General features: G+C 42.1%; 3 non-coding genes across 3 annotated transcripts; all 3 read right to left on the bottom strand.

Annotated features, from left to right (window-relative positions):
* Positions 1-6,839: 6,839 nt before the first annotated feature.
* Positions 6,840-7,030, bottom strand: LOC141078623 (U2 spliceosomal RNA). The gene has a single exon (XR_012228010.1). It is a non-coding gene; the product is annotated as a U2 spliceosomal RNA (small nuclear RNA).
* A 1,577-nt stretch (positions 7,031-8,607) lies between these two features.
* Positions 8,608-8,798, bottom strand: LOC141078621 (U2 spliceosomal RNA). The gene has a single exon (XR_012228008.1). It is a non-coding gene; the product is annotated as a U2 spliceosomal RNA (small nuclear RNA).
* Positions 8,799-10,375: 1,577 nt separating this feature from the next.
* LOC141078671 (U2 spliceosomal RNA) lies at positions 10,376-10,569 on the bottom strand. The gene has a single exon (XR_012228054.1). It is a non-coding gene; the product is annotated as a U2 spliceosomal RNA (small nuclear RNA).
* Positions 10,570-12,127: the final 1,558 nt, after the last annotated feature.

The raw sequence follows: 12,127 nt of genomic DNA, 5'->3' as shown, positions 1-12,127 counted from the left end.
TTAACAGATTACAAAGATTAAAACAAATATAATTCAAAATAAATCAATGAAACTTATACAATTCAAAGGGGAGATCACATCAAATTATCAGGTTCCATTGGTCGACAAGCCATTTTTTGGATACATGTACATTTTGTTTTTTGTCCATTAAATAGTAGGTGTACATATCACATAAGCAAAGTTCTAAAACATTGTCCACTGAAAAAGCATCTTGATTAAAAACAGCAATATTTCGTGCTTTCCAGAGAGCTGACTTGGCGCAGTTGACTGTCTTCCAAGCCATTATTTGCTGGTCCATGGTGGGGCATTCCATAAGTCCATATAGCACCGTTTTATAATTAAAGTCCTTGAGGTCTGCCACTCTTTCCAGCAGGGGGAGCAGTCTTCTCCAGAGGTCTTTAGCAAATTTACATGACCACAATAGATGTTCCACTGTTTCCTCATCCTGGCATCCGACTCTTGGGCAGATGGCAGACCTCACAAATCCTCTTCTGTATTGGAATGCCCGGCAAGGAAGACAGCTGTGCGCGCAACTCCAAGCCAGATCTCTCTGTACATTAAAAAGATTAAAACCATTAATCATTTTCCAGATAGATGTAGATTCTTCATCATCATATCTTTCAATATTGCATATTTCCTCATTTTTTCGTATCTCTTTAATTAGTTTTTTACTGTCTTTTAATTCCTCTATTTTCTTATTCCCTAAATTAAAATCCGACACTATTTTCCTTAAAATCATATAATGCGCTGGCAAGTTAAAAGCATAGGGAGCAGATAAATTAACTTTATACCATCCAAGATTCCTCATAAAAAAACCAGTATTAAAACGCATAAAAAAGGACCAATAGTGGGTCTTAAAAAAGGCATTAAAACAGTAAACGAAAAAATGGATTAAAAGAAACCTATTAAAATCTGGGAAATCTTTACCACCTTTCGGTTTTGCTTTCATCACAATTTCTCTTTTCAGCTTCTCCATTTTTGAGTTCCAAAAGAAAGTAAAACAAGTTTTAGTTATCTTTTTCAAAACATTAACCGGTGGGGGGAAAACCATACTGAGATACAGTAACAGTGGTAAAATCACCATTTTTAAAATCAATACTTTACCCTCCATCGTAAGTTTTCTCATGTTCCACATACATATTTTCGTATTTATTTTCTGAGTAATTGCTTCCCAACTATTATATCCATCATTTTTTTCCGTGAATAATACACCTAAAATGGTAATGGATTCAGTTATGTCAACGGGTACATCATGTAAAACCATCCCCCCAACACTTAAAATATTACATTTGTTAAAATTAATTTTAAAACCAGAGGCTGAGCAGAAAGTTTGCACTTGATGAAGGGCTTTCGTCAGGGATGGAGCATCACGACATAAAACTGCTACATCATCCATGTAACCTACGACCTTAGCCTCCAAACCACCGCTTCCAGGCAAAGGTATTCCACATATCTGGTTATTTCGGCGTAATGCACATAACATCGGTTCCAGCGCACAAATAAAAAGTAGGGGGGACAGGGGGCATCCCTGCTTTACCCCAGACTTTAAGGGTATATCTTGTGTCTTAAAACCATTAACTAAAATCTTACTTGTACAATCTTTGTAAAATGCTTTAAGAGAAAATAAAAAACCTTCCGGTATGCCCATTTTTTCTAAAACTTTAAAAAGATAAAAATGTGAGACACGATCAAATGCTTTTTCAAAGTCGATAGATAAAATCGCCATTTTCCCCTTTCGATCTTTCACATCCTCAATACAGTCTTTCACTAAATTCAGATTATCCCATATACTACGCCCCGGCACCCCACACACTTGATTAGAATGTATAATATTGCTGATGACTCCTTTTAGACGATTTGCACAGATTTTAGCCATTATTTTATAATCACAATTTAGGAGTGTTATCGGTCTCCAGTTTTCTAATTTTGATTTATCGCCTTTTTTATACAAAAGGGAGACTTCACCTTTCTTCCAAGAATTTAATAAAACCTTACTGGTAAAAACTTCAGTAAACAAATAAAACAAATCATCTTTTAAAATATCATAAAAACATACATAAAATTCAATTGGGATACCATCAGAACCGGGGACTTTGCCTTTTTTAAAACTTTTTATGGTTTTTAAAATCTCTTGTTCTGTTAATGGGTGTAATAAAAATTCTTGTGATGAGGGATCTAAAACAGCTGTTATTTCTTGCAGGGAGTCTTCCATTAGTTTTTCATCTATAATTTTTTCATTGAAAAGAGTAGTAAAAAAAACCTCAACTTTCCCCAACATCTGTTTTATATTATTTTCTCCATCTATATAGTCAATTATTACTTTTTCTTTTTTATTTTTCCTAAAAAAATATCTAGAACATTTTTCATTTTCTTCTATGTGCTGTATTCTAGAACGGAAAATTATCTCTTTCCCTTTTTGTTCTAGCCATTTTGAAATCTCTTCTTTTAAGGTTGAAATATCATGTTGCACATCTATCCCATTATCTCTAAGTTTAAATAACATTTGTAAGCGGGTATTTAAAATTCTATATTCTTCATATTTTTCTTTGGCTTTAAAAAGACTCTTTTTAATAAAAAAATTCCTTATTTTAACTTTCATTCTGTCCCACCATACACTTATAGAAATATTTGGACTTCTTTCTTTTTTACATTTTCTATAAAACTCGGTAAAATCTGATAAAATCTGCGGGTCAGTTAAAAGGGACACGTTCATTTTCCAGCTTTTCTTACCACATTTTTTGTTTTCATTTACTTTTATGCTAAAAGATAAAAGTTTATGGTCTGAAAATAAATTAGTTAAAACTTCACATTTTGCAGGTATTGTTTTATCTGAACCGAAGATAAAATCAATTCTAGAGCTACAATTAGAATTGCTCCAGGTGAAACCGGCTTCCTCCGGGCTGCCTCTATTACACTCTTTATATATATCAATTAGCTTAGCATCTGTCACTATATCATGCAGCATACCTGAGGTTTTATCGTAGTTCCTGCTGACAGAGCTGGAACGCCGGTTTTCACCTTTAAAAATACAATTAAAATCGCCTGCTAAGATAAAAGGTTCAGAGTTATTAATAAATAATGGTAAAAGATCAAGCATTTCGGCTCTTTCATTTTTTTCTGGAGAGCCATAAAAATTTAAAAACTGCCATTTAATACCATTAATAAAAGCCTTAACTAATAAAATACGACCTGGTAAAATTTCTTGAATAAAATCTATTAAAACGTTCCCTTTAAAAAGTATGGCGACCCCTGCTGATCCCGTAGCATTAGATCCGGACCAGACAGATGGCCCACACTTCCACTCATCCTTATATTTTTTGTATGAAATTTCATGTGGGATATTGCATTCCTGCAAAAATAAAACAGATGCAGTAAAACATGTAAGAAAATTAAAAAGAGCAATTCTCCTTGTTTTAGATTTTATGCCTCTCACATTGAAGGAAATGCCCTTGAGTTCAGCCATCATTAAAAGTATAGGAAGTTTGTTTAAATTTTTTAGAGCAACGGAGTTACCTATCCAACAAACCTGATCAGACCACTGGGCTTTCGCCTCCCTCTTCATCCGATGATACCGTCAGCAGTGTATCCGAGGAGGAGGAAAGATTACCACTTTTAGAAAGACCCGACGCTACAGCCACATAGCTCGGGGAGGGTACTGGCAGAACCTGCTGGGTCTCCATTGGCTGGCCATTTAAATCCTCATCAGGTGGGTCTCCAAGGGGCTCCGCCGCCCCTGTTTGACCTTTAGAAGGTCGTCTTATAGGGGGAGGTTGCGCACAAGGCAGAGCCTCTGAGTCTTCAGAGGCAGCAAGATCCCGGCCCCCAACCGCCGTTACAGCAGGGACCAAGACCTCTGGGGGCCCAGTGTCCACACCCCCTTCCGGAGATGTGTCCATCCGGTCCCCACCTGCCACCTCCTCAGACTCACCCTTTTTTTTCTTTTTCTGCGAAACCACCACTGTCCACTCCGCGCCCTCTGCCTTAGGAGACCCAGGCTGGGTATGTGCCTCGGTGTCGACCTTTGGCCTGTCCCTCTTGGTCTTAGCAACCATACCCCTCTGTTCTTTCTCAGCCATCCTCTTGGACTGCCGCTGCTCCTGCAGCCAAGATTTGGAAACTGGTGGGTTACCTGTCATAGACTCTGGAGAGTTGTCACTCTGTGTTGCGCCCTTCGTCCCTCCAGAGGCTCCAGGTTGTTGTTCCTCCTCCTGAGGGGTGGTCTGATCTTTTGGTTTTTGCCAGGATGTCTTGGACTTCTCCTTCTGCTCGTCTTCCCGAAACCTGTGGGGGCAAGAAAAATAAAAATGACCTGGAGTCTGGCAGAAACTACATTTTTTTTCCTTTGGGCATTCCTTCGTCTCATGGTTTTCGCTAGCACAGTTCCTACAGGAGACAAGACAATTCTCTTTTGAATGGCCGTAGCGTCCACAATTTCTGCAGTATACCGGCATCCCAGAAAAGAAAAAATCCCCATTTGTTTGTCCAATTTTAAAACGGGCTGGGGGGAGCCGCACACCACCTGGAATATTTGGATCTCTGATACATGTTACCAAGAATTTCCATTTCGATGTCCATATATTGAATTCATTAAGTATTTTGCCAATACATTTTACGCTCTTAAAGTATACTGCTAAAAAGGACATAATTTCTGGGGCAGATACAAATGGTGAAAAAACTTTAACAATTACCAGCTTTACCTCATCCAGGACGTGCTCTACAATTTGTATTCCTTTCAGAACAGGACTATCCTCCACACGTCTAACTCTCGCCAATACATCTCTAAAAATACCTTCTTCCGTGAATGTTATATCATAATCCCCTCGTCGGGGATAGTCCTGTATGGATAAAATCTCTTTCCTCTGGACGTGGAGGAGGGTTCCGAGCACGTCCTGGACTACATATCCCAAATTCCTGGTGTCTGAGCCACCTGCATTAAAGTGGACCCTAATGGTATTTTTTAGCCTCGCATAAGGAGGCACGAGGTTGGGGTCAACCTCCATGGTACGCAACAGGGTTTGCAAATTGCAAGCGTTTGCAATCTGCGCTCCCAGTGTTTTGTAGACAAAAACCAACTGGGAGCTGGGGGATCGCAACTCGTTACCCTGGGACTAAGCCCTCCCCCCAATAGCAACAGGCGGGTGAAGCCCACCGAAGTGGACGATCCCGCCAGGCCAAGGAGAGGGGTACCCGAGTGCCCTTCGACCAAGATCTCCTGCAATAAAGCACTTGATCTTAGCCAAAAGGCCGAGAAGCGATAACCAGAAATGGTTTGCCGCTTGCAAGGCCACAGGGCTTAAGACAGGCACCCATTGTGGAGAATGACACAGACACCACCCTGAGGAAGACATTCAAACCAAGTCTGGGCGCATAACAAAAGCGCAGGCGGCTGATTTTTTTTTTTTTTTTTTCCCCCAGGATTCCACTCCACGCGCTTTTAATTTGCATAGGCCAACCCCTTTTTTGTTAGGCCACCCTCCCCTCACGGTCAAACGCGCTTCAGTACTAGGAAAGAGGCCAGAGGAGCACTGCTCCTACACCGCCCCCTCTACTACCCTCCCTAAATGAAAGGTCTTGCTTTAAGGCTGTGTGCACACGCTGCGGATTGGCCGCTACAGACACGCAGCAGTTTTAGCTGCGGTGTACAGTACCATTCATTTGAATGGGTAAAAAAAAACGCTGTGCCGACGCTGCGGAAAAAACCGCGCGGATTTGCTGCGGTTTTGAATCCGCAGAAAGAATTGCATGTCAATTCTTTCTGTGGAAAACGCTGCGGGTTCCTATCTCCACCATTGTGGAGATAGTGAATCCGCAGGACCAAACCGCAGGCAAAACCGCAGATAATCCGCAGGTCTTTGGACCTGCGGATTATCTGCGGTTTTTGCTAAATCCGTGCGGATTAATCCGCAGCGGAATCCGCAGCGTGTGAACGTGGCCTAACTCTCCTGGTGCCAGATATTGTAACCAGGAGGCGAGCATGGCCCACCTGTCTGCTCAGGCTCACTCAGCAGACTGAAGCTGAATACTACTGCGCAGCTGCTACAGACTGTGGGCTGCCCATTGTGACACGTGGTCCCATTGTGAGACGTGGTCGAACACATCCAAGCATTGTGTGCTATGAATGGCATGATTCCTATCACAGTGTTCCATGGATGGACACATCCTATTTACTGCAGGCAAGCAGCGCACCTAGCTGCTGCTGCTGCTGCTACAAGCCACTAGAATACCGTCCGTCTGTCAGACAGGTGGACGTAGGCAGAACATTCAAATAACTCGCCAGATAAATCGTTGCTTTTCCATTTTATTCATATATGAATTAATTCAAAATTGAACAGTAAATTTCAAAGTTGGAAGGCCACAAGAGGGGGACAATGTTTCAAAAATGAAGCGACATATCATTGCATGAGGGATGTGGTAGGAATTGAATGCTTGAATTAAGACTGGGGAAGTTCTGAGGCGAAGGGGCTGCAGGCCTTGTAGCAGGTGGGTGTGCAGAAATGTAGCTATCCAAAGCCAAACACATTACTGCAGCTTGTCACACCTATACCTACCAAACAGCAAAGGCCAAGATAGATCGTTATTTTACGGACACATTGAATACAGTGCAATGCCTCCCATATAGCGGTGAATAAGAGTAGTAGTAGTAGTAGTAGTAGTAGTAGTAGTAGTAGAAGAGTTGGTCAAGTTAAATCAAGGCTAAGGAATTGGAAATGTGCAACTTGGACCAAGAAAAACTAATTGCAGAGCGGCGACATTGGAAAAAAGCATTCAAATCATGCTTTGAAAACACTACTTGCTTATCCCGATTTCAATTCAATCTGTCTTTGGAAACCGCTTAAGAGAGTGAGTGCACCATTCCCAGAGAAACTGCCATACTGGGCTGATACGTGGAGTGAAGTGAGCAAGCTCTTTTTCCATCTCCCTGTTCTAAAAATCCATTTAATATATGGTCCCCAGATAGGGGACGTATCAGATATTAAACTGATAAGAACAGATACTACACTTGATCTTAGCCAAAAGGCCGAGAAGCGATAACCAGAAATGGTTTGCCGCTTGCAAGGCCACAGGGCTTAAGACAGGCACCCATTGTGGAGAATGACACAGACACCACCCTGAGGAAGACATTCAAACCAAGTCTGGGCGCATAACAAAAGCGCAGGCGGCTGATTTTTTTTTTTTTTTTTTCCCCCAGGATTCCACTCCACGCGCTTTTAATTTGCATAGGCCAACCCCTTTTTTGTTAGGCCACCCTCCCCTCACGGTCAAACGCGCTTCAGTACTAGGAAAGAGGCCAGAGGAGCACTGCTCCTACACCGCCCCCTCTACTACCCTCCCTAAATGAAAGGTCTTGCTTTAAGGCTGTGTGCACACGCTGCGGATTGGCCGCTACAGACACGCAGCAGTTTTAGCTGCGGTGTACAGTACCATTCATTTGAATGGGTAAAAAAAAACGCTGTGCCGACGCTGCGGAAAAAACCGCGCGGATTTGCTGCGGTTTTGAATCCGCAGAAAGAATTGCATGTCAATTCTTTCTGTGGAAAACGCTGCGGGTTCCTATCTCCACCATTGTGGAGATAGTGAATCCGCAGGACCAAACCGCAGGCAAAACCGCAGATAATCCGCAGGTCTTTGGACCTGCGGATTATCTGCGGTTTTTGCTAAATCCGTGCGGATTAATCCGCAGCGGAATCCGCAGCGTGTGAACGTGGCCTAACTCTCCTGGTGCCAGATATTGTAACCAGGAGGCGAGCATGGCCCACCTGTCTGCTCAGGCTCACTCAGCAGACTGAAGCTGAATACTACTGCGCAGCTGCTACAGACTGTGGGCTGCCCATTGTGACACGTGGTCCCATTGTGAGACGTGGTCGAACACATCCAAGCATTGTGTGCTATGAATGGCATGATTCCTATCACAGTGTTCCATGGATGGACACATCCTATTTACTGCAGGCAAGCAGCGCACCTAGCTGCTGCTGCTGCTGCTACAAGCCACTAGAATACCGTCCGTCTGTCAGACAGGTGGACGTAGGCAGAACATTCAAATAACTCGCCAGATAAATCGTTGCTTTTCCATTTTATTCATATATGAATTAATTCAAAATTGAACAGTAAATTTCAAAGTTGGAAGGCCACAAGAGGGGGACAATGTTTCAAAAATGAAGCGACATATCATTGCATGAGGGATGTGGTAGGAATTGAATGCTTGAATTAAGACTGGGGAAGTTCTGAGGCGAAGGGGCTGCAGGCCTTGTAGCAGGTGGGTGTGCAGAAATGTAGCTATCCAAAGCCAAACACATTACTGCAGCTTGTCACACCTATACCTACCAAACAGCAAAGGCCAAGATAGATCGTTATTTTACGGACACATTGAATACAGTGCAATGCCTCCCATATAGCGGTGAATAAGAGTAGTAGTAGTAGTAGTAGTAGTAGTAGTAGAAGAGTTGGTCAAGTTAAATCAAGGCTAAGGAATTGGAAATGTGCAACTTGGACCAAGAAAAACTAATTGCAGAGCGGCGACATTGGAAAAAAGCATTCAAATCATGCTTTGAAAACACTACTTGCTTATCCCGATTTCAATTCAATCTGTCTTTGGAAACCGCTTAAGAGAGTGAGTGCACCATTCCCAGAGAAACTGCCATACTGGGCTGATACGTGGAGTGAAGTGAGCAAGCTCTTTTTCCATCTCCCTGTTCTAAAAATCCATTTAATATATGGTCCCCAGATAGGGGACGTATCAGATATTAAACTGATAAGAACAGATACTACACTTGATCTTAGCCAAAAGGCCGAGAAGCGATAACCAGAAATGGTTTGCCGCTTGCAAGGCCACAGGGCTTAAGACAGGCACCCATTGTGGAGAATGACACAGACACCACCCTGAGGAAGACATTCAAACCAAGTCTGGGCGCATAACAAAAGCGCAGGCGGCTGATTTTTTTTTTTTTTTTCTCCCCCAGGATTCCACTCCACGCGCTTTTAATTTGCATAGGCCAACCCCTTTTTTGTTAGGCCACCCTCCCCTCACGGTCAAACGCGCTTCAGTACTAGGAAAGAGGCCAGAGGAGCACTGCTCCTACACCGCCCCCTCTACTACCCTCCCTAAATGAAAGGTCTTGCTTTAAGGCTGTGTGCACACGCTGCGGATTGGCCGCTACAGACACGCAGCAGTTTTAGCTGCGGTGTACAGTACCATTCATTTGAATGGGTAAAAAAAAACGCTGTGCCGACGCTGCGGAAAAAACCGCGCGGATTTGCTGCGGTTTTGAATCCGCAGAAAGAATTGCATGTCAATTCTTTCTGTGGAAAACGCTGCGGGTTCCTATCTCCACCATTGTGGAGATAGTGAATCCGCAGGACCAAACCGCAGGCAAAACCGCAGATAATCCGCAGGTCTTTGGACCTGCGGATTATCTGCGGTTTTTGCTAAATCCGTGCGGATTAATCCGCAGCGGAATCCGCAGCGTGTGAACGTGGCCTAACTCTCCTGGTGCCAGATATTGTAACCAGGAGGCGAGCATGGCCCACCTGTCTGCTCAGGCTCACTCAGCAGACTGAAGCTGAATACTACTGCGCAGCTGCTACAGACTGTGGGCTGCCCATTGTGACACGTGGTCCCATTGTGAGACGTGGTCGAACACATCCAAGCATTGTGTGCTATGAATGGCATGATTCCTATCACAGTGTTCCATGGATGGACACATCCTATTTACTGCAGGCAAGCAGCGCACCTAGCTGCTGCTGCTGCTGCTACAAGCCACTAGAATACCGTCCGTCTGTCAGACAGGTGGACGTAGGCAGAACATTCAAATAACTCGCCAGATAAATCGTTGCTTTTCCATTTTATTCATATATGAATTAATTCAAAATTGAACAGTAAATTTCAAAGTTGGAAGGCCACAAGAGGGGGACAATGTTTCAAAAATGAAGCGACATATCATTGCATGAGGGATGTGGTAGGAATTGAATGCTTGAATTAAGACTGGGGAAGTTCTGAGGCGAAGGGGCTGCAGGCCTTGTAGCAGGTGGGTGTGCAGAAATGTAGCTATCCAAAGCCAAACACATTACTGCAGCTTGTCACACCTATACCTACCAAACAGCAAAGGCCAAGATAGATCGTTATTTTACGGACACATTGAATACAGTGCAATGCCTCCCATATAGCGGTGAATAAGAGTAGTAGTAGTAGTAGTAGTAGTAGTAGTAGAAGAGTTGGTCAAGTTAAATCAAGGCTAAGGAATTGGAAATGTGCAACTTGGACCAAGAAAAACTAATTGCAGAGCGGCGACATTGGAAAAAAGCATTCAAATCATGCTTTGAAAACACTACTTGCTTATCCCGATTTCAATTCAATCTGTCTTTGGAAACCGCTTAAGAGAGTGAGTGCACCATTCCCAGAGAAACTGCCATACTGGGCTGATACGTGGAGTGAAGTGAGCAAGCTCTTTTTCCATCTCCCTGTTCTAAAAATCCATTTAATATATGGTCCCCAGATAGGGGACGTATCAGATATTAAACTGATAAGAACAGATTTTTTTTTTTTTTTTTTTTTTTTTTTTTACCATGTCAGATCGGTTGTAATTTCCACCATCAAGTTAGCTACTTAAAGCTCTTTCCGGTATGTAACCTCTCATCATATCATGGCGTTTTATATAAAAAGTTTTTTAATTTTAACCTCAGGTTAAAAAGATTGAATTGAAACCAAGCAATACAACACATAATTAACAATTTAAGCTAAAGGAAAAAAAAACATGTTAAACCATTTATTAATACCTTACCAAAAACCTCTATTTATCTATACTTTACCAGGAATCTCCATTTCTTAAACTTCCATACCCCTTCCGCATCGATGGCACCACGTTTCTTGTCCCATAGGTAGATGACATACATACGAGACAAAATCAGTTTTAAAACTTCATTAACTGTCATCTTTTTCCTTTTAAAAACTAGCAGATTCCTTGCGTCCCATAGGCTTTCCATTACACACACAGTCAATAACCATAACACTCTATCTTTCAAGCTATTACAGGCTCCCATTCCAAACATTGCAACCTTCCAATTGACAAAAGTCACACCTGCCAATCCATTACACAGCGTGCTCATTCCTCTCCACACATCATAAGCAAATTCACAATCCCACAGCATATGTCTGACAATCTCTCTTGAACCACATCCATCTCTTGGACACACATCAGTCTTAATCAGATCTCTCCTCTTCTGCACATCCCTTATAGGTAGTATGTCATGCAGAACCATCCATGCAATATCTTTCTGTCTATTGGACATACCTTGCGTTCCCAACTTTTTCCACATATTTGGCACATCCTCCCCTCTCAAGCCATCAATATTACACACCATCTCTCTATGTCTCACCATTTTAATGATCTTTTTCTTGTTTACAAAGTCAATCATACTCTGATCCATCAGATCGTACTTCCTAATGACTTTCTCCACTCTTTCATACCACAGCGGGCACCTGAAAGCAACAGGTACTGTAGCATCTCTTTTGATCCAATTCAACTTGTAAAACATCCAACCAGCGGAGTATCTTACCATACAAGCACATTTGTTCCCCTTACCCATACAAATCACCAGCATTTTGATATAACTTACCCCTAGAAAAAAATCAATATTTGGAAAATCTAAACCACCATTCACACACATCTTATACACATGCTCTCTTTTTAACTTTTCCATTCGACTCCCCCAGAGGAAAGTAAAAATAATTTTTTCAGTTTTTTTAATTTTTCTAGAAGCCGAGGGGTACACATTGGCAACAAAAAGCAAAATCGGAAGCACCACTGCTTTGATAATCAAAATCTTCCCTGTCAATGTCAGCTCCCTCAACTTCCAGAAATTTAATTTTTGTGCTATTCTCTTTCCGCAGTCGTCCCAACTTTCATTCCCCTTTAAGTTGTTATTGAATTTAATTCCCAGTACCTTAATAGCTCCATCTTCACATTTAACCTCATCCAATTTAATGCTGTTATCACCAAAGCATTTAAAGGAGCATTTAGCCCAATTAATTTTAAAGGCTGAGGCCCTGGAAAACATATTCAATAAGTACTTTGCCCTATTCATTGCAGCCATATTTTCACTCACAATGACCACATCATCCATATATCCCAAT

This window comes from Dendrobates tinctorius, unplaced genomic scaffold (genome assembly GCF_039654945.1).
Source record: "Dendrobates tinctorius isolate UK_male_01 unplaced genomic scaffold, ASM3965494v1 ptg000584l, whole genome shotgun sequence".
Classification (NCBI taxonomy): Eukaryota; Metazoa; Chordata; class Amphibia; order Anura; family Dendrobatidae; genus Dendrobates; species Dendrobates tinctorius.
Note: the sequence above shows the minus strand (reverse complement) of the source record. Positions and strands in the feature narration are given on the sequence as shown.